The sequence below is a fragment of the Ascaphus truei genome, chromosome 20, assembly GCF_040206685.1.
Source record: "Ascaphus truei isolate aAscTru1 chromosome 20, aAscTru1.hap1, whole genome shotgun sequence".
In the NCBI taxonomy this organism is placed as follows: domain Eukaryota; kingdom Metazoa; phylum Chordata; class Amphibia; order Anura; family Ascaphidae; genus Ascaphus; species Ascaphus truei.
Genome location: NC_134502.1, coordinates 32,548,470 through 32,564,113, shown reverse-complemented (window position 1 = coordinate 32,564,113; position 15,644 = coordinate 32,548,470). Strand labels below are relative to the sequence as shown.

General features: G+C 53.7%; 1 protein-coding gene across 1 annotated transcript in view; it reads right to left on the bottom strand.

Annotated features, from left to right (window-relative positions):
* The window catches only part of PLD2 (phospholipase D2), a 61,307-nt gene extending 46,579 nt beyond the window's left edge, over positions 1-14,728 (bottom strand). Inside the window, 1 exon segment of the mRNA XM_075577688.1 lies at positions 14,705-14,728. The gene's annotated coding sequence lies outside the window, so the exon portion shown is untranslated.
* Positions 14,729-15,644: the final 916 nt, after the last annotated feature.

Below are 15,644 nucleotides of genomic sequence, written 5' to 3'. Positions count from 1 at the left end.
AGATACACAGACAGATACACAGACAGATACACAGACAGACAGACAGATACACAGACAGATACACAGACAGATACACACAGACAGACAGACAGATACACAGACAGATACACAGACAGATACACAGACAGATACACAGACAGATACACAGATACACAGACAGATACACAGACAGATACACAGACAGATAGACAGATACACAGACAGACAGATACACAGACAGATACACAGACAGACAGATACACACAGACAGGCAGACAGATACACACAGACAGACAGACAGATACACAGACAGACAGACAGATACACAGACAGACAGACAGATACACAGACAGACAGATACACAGACAGACAGACAGATACACAGACAGACAGACAGATACACAGACAGACAGACAGAGAGAGAGACAGACAGACAGACAGACAGATAGACAGATACACAGACAGACAGACAGAGAGAGAGACAGACAGACAGACAGACAGACAGACAGATAGACAGATAGACAGATAGACAGATACACAGACAGACAGACAGACACACAGACAGATACACAGACAGACAGAGATACACAGACAGACAGAGATACACAGACAGACAGACATACACAGACAGACAGAGATACACAGACAGACAGAGATACACAGACAGACAGAGATACACAGACAGACAGAGATACACAGACAGACAGACAGACAGATACACAGACAGACAGATACACAGACAGACAGATACACAGACAGACAGATACACAGACAGACAGATACACAGACAGACAGATACACAGACAGACAGATACACAGACAGACAGATACACAGACAGATACACAGACAGACAGATACACAGACAGACAGATACACAGACAGACAGATACACAGACAGACAGATACACAGACAGACAGATACACAGACAGACAGATACACAGACAGACAGATACACAGACAGATAGATACACAGACAGATACACAGACAGATAGATACACAGACAGATACACAGACAGATACACAGACAGATACACAGACAGACAGATACACAGACAGACAGATACACAGACAGACAGATACACAGACAGATAGATACACAGACAGATAGATACACAGACAGATAGATACACAGACAGATACACAGACAGACAGATACACAGACAGACAGATACACAGACAGACAGATACACAGACAGATAGATACACAGACAGATACACAGATAGATAGATACACAGACAGATAGATAGATACACAGACAGATAGATAGATACACAGACAGATACATACACAGACAGATAGATACACAGACAGATAGATACACAGATACATACACAGACAGATACACAGACAGACAGATACACAGACAGACAGATACACAGACAGACAGATACACAGACAGACAGATACACAGACAGATAGATACACAGACAGATAGATACACAGACAGATAGATAGATACACAGACAGATAGATAGATACACAGACAGATAGATACACAGACAGATAGATACACAGACAGACAGATACACAGACAGACAGATACACAGACAGACAGATACACAGACAGACAGATACACAGACAGACAGATACACAGACAGATAGAAAGATACACAGACAGAAAGATATGCAGACAGACAGATACATACATACACCCCCCTCCCTCCACACACACACACACACACACACACACACACACACACACACACACACACCACTATCCCGCTCAACTCTGCTATCTCATGTTCCGCCTCTCACTGGAACCCGCACAGCACACACAGGACACGCCTGGTGTGAGGGGGGGGGGGCAGAAGAGGAGAGAGGGGGGGGGGGGGAGCGAGGAAACACACACACACAGGCGGTGAGAGGCGCACGGGGGGAGCGGCAACAGACAAAATGTGGTGACAAACACACACAGGGGGAGAGGCAGTGCCAGCCTCCCCCTACACACACTACTACACCATGTATACACAGCACAGGTACAGCGCGGGCAGTGCCAGCCTCCCCCTTACAGACACTAATACACCATGTATACACAGCACAGGTACAGCGCGGGCAGTGCCAGCCTCCCCCTTACAGACACTAATACACCATGTATACACAGCACAGGTACAGCGCGGGCAGTGCCAGCCTCCCCCTCACACACACTACTACACCATGTATACACAGCACAGGTACAGCGCGGGCAGTGGCAGTGCCAGCCTCCCCCTCACACACACTACTACACCATGTATACACAGCACAGGTACAGCGCGGGCAGTGCCAGCCTCCCCCTCACACACACTACTACACCATGTATACACAGCACAGGTACAGCGCGGGCAGCAGCAGTGCCAGCCTCCCCCTCACACACACTACTACACCATGTATACACAGCACAGGTACAGCGCGGGCAGCGGCAGTGCCAGCCTCCCCCCACACACACTACTACACCATGTATACACAGCACAGGTACAGCGCGGGCAGTGCCAGCCTCCCCCTCACACACACTACTACACCATGTATACACAGCACAGGTACAGTGCAGGCAGCGGCAGTGCCAGCCTCCCCCTCACACACACACTACTACACCATGTATACACAGCACAGGTACAGCGCGGGCAGTGCCAGCCTCCCCCTCACACACACACTACTACACCATGTATACACAGCACAGGTACAGCGCGGGCAGCGGCAGTGCCAGCCTCCCCCTCACACACACTACTACACCATGTATACACAGCACAGGTACAGCGCGGGCAGTGCCAGCCTCCCCCTCACACACAATACTACACCATGTATACACAGCACAGGTACAGCGCGGGCAGCGGCAGCCTCCCCCTCACACACACTACTACACCATGTATACACAGCACAGGTACAGTGCGGGCAGTGCCAGCCTTCCCCTCACACACACTACTACACCATGTATACACAGCACAGGCACAGCGCGGGCAGCGGCAGTGCCAGCCTCCCCCTAACTACTACACCATGTATACACAGCACAGGTACAGCACGGGCAGCAGCAGTGCCAGCCTCCCCCTCACACACACTACTACACCATGTATACACAGCACAGGTACAGCGCAGGTAGTGCCAGCCTCTCCCTCACACACACACTACTACACCATGTATACACAGCACAGGTACAGCGCGGGCAGCGGTAGTGCCAGCCTCCCCCTCACACACACACTACTACACCATGTATACACAGCACAGGTACAGCGCGGGCAGCGGCAGTGCCAGCCTCCCCCTCACACACTACTACACCATGTATACACAGCACAGGTAAAGCGCGGGCAGTGCCAGCCTCCTCCTCACACACACACTACTACACCATGTATACACAGCACAGGTTCAGCGTGGGCAGCGGTAGTGCCGGCCTCCCCCGCACACACACTACTACACCATGTATACACAGCACAGGTACAGCGCGGGCAGCGGCAGTGCCAGCCTCCCCCTCACACACACTACTACACCATGTATACACAGCACAGGTACAGCGCAGGCAGTGCCAGCCTCCCCCTCACACACTACTACACCATGTATACACAGCACAGGTACAGCGCGGGCAGCGGCAGTGCCAGCCTCCCCCTCACACACACTACTACACCATGTATACACAGCACAGGTACAGCGCGGGCAGCGGAAGTGCCAGCCTCCCCCTCACACACACTACTACACCATGTATACACAGCACAGGTACAGCGCGGGCAGTGCCAGCCTCCCCCTCACACACACTACTACACCATGTATACACAGCACAGGTACAGCGCGGGCAGTGCCAGCCTCCCCCTCACACACACTACTACACCATGTATACACAGCACAGGTACAGCGCGGGCAGCGGCAGCCTCCCCCTCACACACACTACTACACCATGTATACACAGCACAGGTACAGCGCGGGCAGTGCCAGCCTCCCCCTCACACACACTACTACACCATGTATACACAGCACAGGTACAGTGCGGGCAGCGGCAGCCTCCCCCTCACACACACTACTACACCATGTATACACAGCACAGGTACAGCGCGGGCAGCGGCAGTGCCAGCCTCCCCCTCACACACACTACTACACCATGTATACACAGCACAGGTACAGCGCGGGCAGTGCCAGCCTCCCCCTCACACACACTACTACACCATGTATACACAGCACAGGTACAGCGCGGGCAGTGCCAGCCTCCCCTTACACACACTACTACACCATGTATACACAGCACAGGTACAGCGCGGGCAGTGCCAGCCTCCCCCTCACACACACTACTACACCATGTATACACAGCACAGGTACAGCGCGGGCAGCGGCACTGCCAGCCTCCCCCTCACACACACTACTACACCATGTATACACAGCACAGGTACAGCGCGGGCAGTGCCAGCCTCCCCCTCACACACTACTACACCATGTATACACAGCACAGGTACAGCGCGGGCAGCGGCAGTGCCAGCCTCCCCCTCACACACTACTACACCATGTATACACAGCACAGGTACAGCGCGGGCAGCGGCAGTGCCAGCCTCCCCCTCACACACTACTACACCATGTATACACAGCACAGGTACAGCGCGGGCAGCGGCAGTGCCAGCCTCCCCCTCACACACTACTACACCATGTATACCATGTTTTTAAACACTGACGTGACTGTAACATGGTATTTGGGACCAAGACTAAATTTCTAAAGCTTCCAGCTCCAGATCAGAACCAGCGCTAACACCACCCTAACCCCTGTCACTAGCGTTAAATACCTGGGCTTATGGTTTGACTCCCACAGTCGGGATGCACATTGATACCCTGACAACCACGACCTATCCAAACTAGGGGTACTCTAGGCCTGGGACATAGTGGTTTAATCAGTGCGGAGGCGCGCTGAGGGAAAGCGGTGTTTCCCTGGCCTTACACAGCGCGCCGTCGGTGGGCGTGTCGGGGGCGGGCCAGTGACATCACGGAGCTGGTTCACCCCCATTGGGCGAACCGCTCACGTGACCGGCCCTGCGCTCCGGCGAGTGCCAAATTTGAAACCTTCGTGAGACACACGCTTCCCCAAGCGTGCGGACGCGTGCGCGAGCCCCTGCTAAAGCCGCTCTCACTGCGGCTGCAGGGGCTCACTGCCAAGCGTGAGCGCGGTCAGTGCGGGTCAGCCTTGCTCACACCACTATGTCCCACGCCTTACAGGAACAAACCCTCCTAAGTCTCCTGGTCAGAAAGCGTATCGCACAGCAGATGCTAATGCCAATTATTGACTATGGAGACATAGTATATGGCTCAGCTCCTCAAACCCACCTTAGCAAACTTGACACCCTCTACAATTCAATTTGTCGTTTTGTTCTCCAATGCAACTACAACACACATCACTGCGAAATGCTCAAAGAACTAGATTGGTCAACACTAGAGTTTAGGCGCAAAGTTCCCCTTTCCTGTCTCGCCTTTAAATACTTTCTGGGCAAGCTACCCGTCTACCTGAACAAGCTCCTCACCCCTACCACATGCAGCACTTATCACCCCTACCACACGCAGCACCTATCACCTGAGATCAGACTCCAAAAGGCTGTTCATGGTCCCAAGGCTCAACAAAGTATCCGGCCGCTCCTCCTTCTCTTACCGTGCGCCCCAAAACTGGAACAGTCTACCGGAGACTCTCACATCCACCACCAGTTTAAGTTCTTTCAAATCTAAGGCTGTCTCACATTGTAATCTGGTCTGTAACTGTTATATACGCCTATAATATATATTATCTGTAACTGTTATATACGCCTATAATATATATTATCTGTAACTGTTACATACGCCTATAATATATATTATCTGTAACTGCTACATACGCCTATAATATATATTATCTGTAACTGTTACATACGCCTATAATATATATTATCTGTAACTGCTACATACGCCTATAATATACATTATCTGTAACTGTTACATACGCCTATAATTTATGTTACCTGTAACTGTTACATACGCCTATAATATATATTATCTGTAACTGTTACATACGCCTATAATATACATTATCTGTAACTGTTACATACGCCTATAATTTATGTTACCTGTAACTGTTACATACGCCTATAATATATATTATCTGTAACTGTTACATACGCCTATAATATATATTATCTGTAACTGTTACATACGCCTATAATATATATTATCTGTAACTATTACATACGCCTATAATATATGTTACCTGTAACTGCTACATACGCCTATAATATATGTTACCTGTAACTGCTACATACGCCTATAATATATATTACCTGTAACTGTTACATACGCCTATAATATATATTACCTGTAACTGTTACATACGCCTATAATATATATTACCTGTAACTGTTACATACGCCTATAATATATATTACCTGTAACTGTTACATACGCCTATAATATATATTATCTGTAACTGTTACATACGCCTATAATATATATTATCTGTAACTGTTACACACGCCTATAATATATATTATCTGTAACTGTTACATACGCCTATAATATATATTATCTGTAACTGTTACACACGCCTATAATATATATTATCTGTAACTGTTACATACGCCTATAATATATATTACCTGTAACTGTTACATACGCCTATAATATATATTACCTGTAACTGTTACATACGCCTATAATATATATTACCTGTAACTGTTACATACGCCTATAATATATATTACCTGTAACTGTTACATACGCCTATAATATATACTACCTGTAACTGTTACATATGCCTATAATATATATTATCTGTAACTGTTACATACGCCTATAATATATATTATCTGTAACTGTTACACACGCCTATAATATATATTATCTGTAACTGTTACATACGCCTATAATATATATTATCTGTAACTGTTACATACGCCTATAATATATATTATCTGTAACTGTTACATACGCCTATAATATATATTATCTCCAACTGTGCATGCAATGTCTTGTATATAATGTATACCCTGCTCATTTATGTAACTGCATTTGTAACCATGTATTATTTGTCATATTAACTATGCCCAGGACATACTTGAAAACGAGAGGTAACTCAATGTATTACTTCCTGGTAAAATATTTTATTTTATAAATAAATAAAACACAGCACAGGTACAGCGCGGGCAGCGGCAGTGCCAGCCTCCCCCTCACACACTACTACACCATGTATACACAGCACAGGTACAGCGCGGGCAGTGCCAGCCTCCCCCTCACACACACTACTACACCATGTATACACAGCACAGGTACAGCGCGGGCAGTGCCAGCCTCCCCCTCACACACACTACTACACCATGTATACACAGCACAGGTACAGCGCGGGCAGTGCCAGCCTCCCCCTCACACACACTACTACACCATGTATACACAGCACAGGTACAGCGCGGGCAGCGGCAGTGCCAGCCCCACCATCACACAAACTACTACACCATGTATACACAGCACAGGTACAGCGCGGGCAGTGCCAGCCTCCCCCTCACACACACTACTACACCATGTATACACAGCACAGGTACAGCGCGGGCAGCGGCAGTGCCAGCCTCCCCCTCACACACACTACTACACCATGTATACACAGCACAGGTACAGCGCGGGCAGCGGCAGTGCCAGCCTCCCCCTCACACACACTACTACACCATGTATACACAGCACAGGTACAGCGCGGGCAGCGACAGTGCCAGCCTCCCCCCCCCCCTCACACACACTACTACACCATGTATACACAGCACAGGTACAGCGCGGGCAGTGCCAGCCTCCCCCTCACACACACTACTACACCATGTATACACAGCACAGGTACAGCGCGGGCAGCGGCACTGCCAGCCTCCCCCTCACACACTACTACACCATGTACACACAGCACAGGTACAGCGCGGGCAGCGGCAGTGCCAGCCTCCCCCTCACACACTACTACACCATGTATACACAGCACAGGTACAGCGCGGGCAGTGCCAGCCTCCCCCTCACACACACTACTGCACCATGTATACACAGCACAGGTACAGCGCGGGCAGCGGCACTGCCAGCCTCCCCCTCACACACTACTACACCATGTATACACAGCACAGGTACAGCGCGGGCAGTGCCAGCCTCCCCCTCACACACACTACTACACCATGTATACACAGCACAGGTACAGCGCGGGCAGCGGCAATGCCAGCCTCCCCCTCACACACACTACTACACCATGTATACACAGCACAGGTACAGCGCGGGCAGCGGCAGTCTCCCCCTCACACACACTACTACACCATGTATACACAGCACAGGTACAGCGCGGGCAGTGCCAGCCTCCCCCTCACACACACTACTACACCATGTATACACAGCACAGGTACAGCGCGGGCAGTGCCAGTCTCCCCCTCACACACACTACTACACCATGTATACACAGCACAGGTACAGCGCGGGCAGTGCCAGCCTCCCCCTCACACACACTACTACACCATGTATACACAGCACAGGTACAGCGCGGGCAGCGGCAGTGCCAGCCTCCCCCTCACACACTACTACACCATGTATACACAGCACAGGTACAGCGCGGGCAGTGCCAGCCTCCCCCTCACTCACACTACTACACCATGTATACACAGCACAGGTACAGCGCGGGCAGCGGCAGTGCCAGCCTCCCCCTCACACACACTACTACACCATGTATACACAGCACAGGTACAGCGCGGGCAGCGGCACTGCCAGCCTCCCCCTCACACACTACTACACCATGTATACACAGCACAGGTACAGCGCGGGCAGTGCCAGCCTCCCCCTCACTCACACTACTACACCATGTATACACAGCACAGGTACAGCGCGGGCAGCGGCAGTGCCAGCCTCCCCCTCACACACACTACTACACCATGTATACACAGCACAGGTACAGCGCGGGCAGCGGCAGTGCCAGCCTCCCCCTCACACACACTACTACACCATGTATATACAGCACAGGTACAGCGCGGGCAGTGCCAGCCTCCCCCTCACACACACTACTACACCATGTATACACAGCACAGGTACAGCGCGGGCAGCGGCAGTGCCAGCCTCCCCCTCACACACACTACTACACCATGTATACACAGCACAGGTACAGCGCGGGCAGTGCCAGCCTCCCCCTCACACACTACTACACCATGTATACACAGCACAGGTACAGCGCGGGCAGCGGCAGCCTCCCCCTCACACACACTACTACACCATGTATACACAGCACAGGTACAGCGCGGGCAGCGGCAGTGCCAGCCTCCCCCTCACACACACTACTACACCATGTATACACAGCACAGGTACAGCGCGGGCAGCGGCACTGCCAGCCTCCCCCTAACACACACTACTACACCATGTATACACAGCACAGGTACAGCGCGGGCAGTGCCAGCCTCCCCCTCACACACACTACTACACCATGTATACACAGCACAGGTACAGCGCGGGCAGTGCCAGCCTCCCTCACACACACTACTACACCATGTATACACAGCACAGGTACAGCGCGGGCAGCGGCAGTGCCAGCCTCCCCCTCACACACACTACTACACCATGTATACACAGCACTGGTACAGCGCGGGCAGTGCCAGCCTCCCCCTCACACACACTACTACACCGTGTATACACAGCACAGGTACAGCGCGGGCAGCGGCAGTGCCAGCCTCCCCCTCACACACACTACTACACCATGTATACACAGCACAGGTACAGCGCGGGCAGTGCCAGTCTCCCCCTCACACACACTACTACACCATGTATACACAGCACAGGTACAGCGCGGGCAGCGGCAGTGCCAGCCTCCCCCTCACACACACTACTACACCATGTATACACAGCACAGGTACAGTGCGGGCAGTGCCAGCCTCCCCTCACACACTACTACACCATGTATACACAGCACAGGTACAGCGCGGGCAGCGGCAGTGCCAGCCTCCCCCTCACACACACTACTACACCATGTATACACAGCACTGGTACAGCGCGGGCAGTGCCAGCCTCCCCCTCACACACACTACTACACCATGTATACACAGCACAGGTACAGCGCGGGCAGTGCCAGTCTCCCCCTCACACACACTACTACACCATGTATACACAGCACAGGTATAGCGCGGGCAGCGGCAGTGCCAGCCTCCCCCTCACACACACTACTACACCATGTATACACAGCACAGGTACAGCGCGGGCAGCGGCAGTGCCAGGCTCCCCCTCACACACACTACTACACCATGTATACACAGCACAGGTACAGCGCGGGCAGCGGCAGTGCCAGCCTCCCCCTCACACACACTACTACACCATGTATACACAGCACAGGTACAGCGCGCGCAGTGCCAGCCTCCCCCTCACACACACTACTACACCATGTATACACAGCACAGGTACAGCGCGGGCAGCGGCAGTGCTAGCCTCCCCCTCACACACACTACTACACCATGTATACACAGCACAGGTACAGCGCGGGCAGCGGCAGTGCCAGCCTCCCCCTCACAGACACTACTACACCATGTATACACAGCACAGGTACAGCGCGGGCAGTGCCAGCCTCCCCCTCACACACACTACACACCATGTATACACAGCACAGGTACAGCGCGGGCAGCGGCAGTGCCAGCCTCCCCCTAACACACACTACTACACCATGTATACACAGCACAGGTACAGCGCGGGCAGCGGCAGTGCCAGCCTCCCCCTAACACACACTACTACACCATGTATACACAGCACAGGTACAGCGCGGGCAGTGCCAGCCTCCCCCTCACTCACACTACTACACCATGTATACACAGCACAGGTACAGCGCGGGCAGCGGCACTGCCAGCCTCCCCCTCACACACACTACTACACCATGTATACACAGCACAGGTACAGCGCGGGCAGTGCCAGCCTCCCCCTCACACACACTACTACACCATGTATACACAGCACAGGTACAGCGCGGGCAGTGCCAGCCTCCCCCTCACACACTACTACACCATGTATACACAGCACAGGTACAGCGCGGGCAGCGGCAGTGCCAGCCTCCCCCTCACACACACTACTACACCATGTATACACAGCACAGGTACAGCACGGGCAGTGCCAGCCTCCCTCACACACACTACTACACCATGTATACACAGCACAGGTACAGCGCGGGCAGCGGCAGTGCCAGCCTCCCCCTCACACACACTACTACACCATGTATACACAGCACAGGTACAGCGCGCGCAGTGCCAGCCCCCCTCACACACACTACTACACCATGTATACACAGCACAGGTACAGCGCGGGCAGCGGCAGTGCCAGCCTCCCCCTCACACACACTACTACACCATGTATACACAGCACAGGTACAGCGCGGGCAGCGGCAGTGCCAGCCTCCCCCTCACACACACTACTACACCATGTATACACAGCACAGGTACAGCGCGGGCAGCGGCAGTGCCAGCCTCCCCCTCACACACACTACTACACCATGTATACACAGCGCGGGCAGTGCCAGCCTCCCCCTCACACACACTACTACACCATGTATACACAGCACAGGTACAGCGTGGGCAGTGCCAGCGTCCCCCTCACACACTACTACACCATGTATACACAGCACAGGTACAGCGCGGGCAGCGGCAGTGCCAGGCTCCCCCTCACACACACTACTACACCATGTATACACAGCACAGGTACAGCGCGGGCAGTGCCAGTCTCCCCCTCACACACACTACTACACCATGTATAGACAGCACTGGTACAGCGCGGGCAGTGCCAGCCTCCCCCTCACACACACTACTACACCATGTATACACAGCACAGGTACAGCGCGGGCAGTGCCAGTCTCCCCCTCACACACACTACTACACCATGTATACACAGCACAGGTATAGCGCGGGCAGCGGCAGTGCCAGCCTCCCCCTCACACACACTACTACACCATGTATACACAGCACAGGTACAGCGCGCGCAGTGCCAGCCTCCCCCTCACACACACTACTACACCATGTATACACAGCACAGGTACAGCGCGGGCAGCGGCAGTGCTAGCCTCCCCCTCACACACACTACTACACCATGTATACACAGCACAGGTACAGCGCGGGCATCGGCAGTGCCAGCCTCCCCCTCACAGACACTACTACACCATGTATACACAGCACAGGTACAGCGCGGGCAGTGCCAGCCTCCCCCTCACACACACTACTACACCATGTATACACAGCACAGGTACAACGCGGGCAGCGGCAGTGCCAACCTCCCCCTCACACACACTACTACACCATGTATACACAGCACAGGTACAGCGCGCGCAGTGCCAGCCTCCCCCTCACACACACTACTACACCATGTATACACAGCACAGGTACAGCGCGGGCAGCGGCAGTGCTAGCCTCCCCCTCACACACACTACTACACCATGTATACACAGCACAGGTACAGCGCGGGCATCGGCAGTGCCAGCCTCCCCCTCACAGACACTACTACACCATGTATACACAGCACAGGTACAGCGCGGGCAGTGCCAGCCTCCCCCTCACGCACACTACTACACCATGTATACACAGCACAGGTACAGCGCGGGCAGCGGCAGTGCCAGCCTCCCCCTCACACACACACTACTACACCATGTATACACAGCACAGGTACAGCGCGGGCATCGGCAGTGCCAGCCTCCCCCTCACAGACACTACTACACCATGTATACACAGCACAGGTACAGCGCAGGCAGTGCCAGCCTCCCCCTCACACACACTACACACCATGTATACACAGCACAGGTACAGCGCGGGCAGCGGCACTGCCAGCCTCCCCCTAACACACACTACTACACCATGTATACACAGCACAGGTACAGCGCGGGCAGCGGCAGTGCCAGCCTCCCCCTAACACACACTACTACACCATGTATACACAGCACAGGTACAGCGCGGGCAGTGCCAGCCTCCCCCTCACACACACTACTACACCATGTATACACAGCACAGGTACAGCGCGGGCAGTGCCAGTCTCCCCCTCACACACACTACTACACCATGTATACACAGCACTGGTACAGCGCGGGCAGTGCCAGCCTCCCCCTCACACACACTACTACACCATGTATACACAGCACAGGTACAGCGCGGGCAGTGCCAGTCTCCCCCTCACACACACTACTACACCATGTATACACAGCACAGGTACAGCGCGCGCAGTGCCAGCCTCCCCCTCACACACACTACTACACCATGTATACACAGCACAGGTACAGCGCGGGCAGCGGCAGTGCTAGCCTCCCCCTCACACACACTACTACACCATGTATACACAGCACAGGTACAGCGCGGGCAGCGGCAGTGCCAGCCTCCCCCTCACAGACACTACTACACCATGTATACACAGCACAGGTACAGCGCGGGCAGTGCCAGCCTCCCCCTCACACACACTACTACACCATGTATACACAGCACAGGTACAGCGCGGGCAGCGGCAGTGCCAGCCTCCCCCTCTCACACACTACTACACCATGTATACACAGCACAGGTACAGCGCGGGCAGTGCCAGCCTCCCCCTCACACACACTACTACACCATGTATACACAGCACAGGTACAGCGCGGGCAGCGGCAGTGCCAGCCTCCCCCTAACACACACTACTACACCATGTATACACAGCACTGGTACAGCACGGGCAGTGCCAGCCTCCCTCTAACACACACAACTACACCATGTATACACAGCACTGGTACAGCGCGGGCACTGCCAGCCTCCCCCTAACACACACTACTACACCATGTATACACAGCACAGGTACAGCGCGGGCAGCGGCAGTGCCAGCCTCCCCCTCACACACACTACTACACCATGTATACACAGCACTGGTACAGCACGGGCAGTGCCAGCCTCCCTCTAACACACACAACTACACCATGTATACACAGCACTGGTACAGCGCGGGCACTGCCAGCCTCCCCCTCACACACACTACTACACCATGTATACACAGCACAGGTACAGCGCGGGCAGCGGCAGCCTCCCCCTCACACACACTACTACACCATGTATACACAGCACTGGTACAGCGCGGGCAGTGCCAGCCTCCCCCTCACACACACTACTACACCATGTATACACAGCACAGGTACAGCGCGGGCAGCGGCAGTGCCAGCCTCCCCCCCACACACACTACTACACCATGTATACACAGCACAGGTACAGCGCGGGCAGTGCCAGCCTCCCCCTCACACACACTACTACACCATGTATACACAGCACAGGTACAGCGCGGGCAGCGGCAGTGCCAGCCTCCCCCTCACACACTACAGCATTGACACACACACACAGTGACACACACAAACAGTGACACACACACACACACACAGTGACACACACACAGTGACACACACACACACACACGTTTCACAGTGGTACACACACACACACACAGTGACACACACACAGTGACACACACAGTGACACACACACACTGACAGTGTAACACACACACACATACATACACACACACACACACACACACACACACACACACACACACACACACACACACACACACACACAGTGACACACACACAGTGACACACACACACACACACACACACACACACACGTTTCACAGTGGTACACACACACACAGTGACACACACACACACAGTGACACACACACAGTGACACACACAGTGACACACACCCAGTGACACACACACACTGACAGTGTAACACACACACACACACACACACACACACACACACACACACACACACACACACACACACACACACACGTCTCACAGTGGTACACGGTGCAGCAGATACCTGTCTGCGGCTCCTCTTCTCCCACTTCCTAAAACAGCAACCAGCTCTCCTCCCCTCTATGCAACCACTCCCCCCTATCTCATTCAAAACCTCATCCGTCTCTCCTCCCCCATCCTAACCCAGCCCCCCATCATCCCTCCTCCCCGTCCTAACCCAGCCCCCCCATGTAACTACTCCGTGCAATACTCATCCATCCCTCCCCCCATCCTAACCCAGCCCTCCCCATCTAACTACTCCCTGCAATACTCACCCATCCCTCCTCCCCATCCTAACCCAGCCCTCCCCATCTAACTACTCCCTGCAATACTCACCCATCCCTCCCCCCATCCTAACCCAGCCCTCCCCATCTAACTACTCCCTGCAATACTCATCCATCCCTCCCCCCCATCCTAACCCAGCCCTCCCCATCTAACTACTCCCTGCAATACTCACCCATCCCTCCTCCCCATCCTAACCCAGCCCTCCCCATCTAACTACTCCCTGCAATACTCACCCATCCCTCCTCCCCATCCTAACCCAGCCCTCCCCATCTAACTACTCCCTGCAATACTCACCCATCCCTCCCCCCCATCCTAACCCAGCCCTCCCCATCTAACTACTCCCTGCAATACTCACCCATCCCTCCCCCCATCCTAACCCAGCCCTCCCCATCTAACTACTCCCTGCAATACTCACCCATCCCTCCCCCCCATCCTAACCCAGCCCTCCCCATCTAACTACTCCCTATAATACTCATCCATTCCTCCCCCCCCATCCTAACCCAGCCCTCCCCCCCATCCTAACCCAGCCCTCCCCATCTAACTACTCCCTGCAATACTCACCCATCCCTCCTCCCCATCCTAACCCAGCCCTCCCCATCTAACTACTCCCTGCAATACTCACCCATCCCTCCCCCCATCCTAACCCAGCCCTCCCC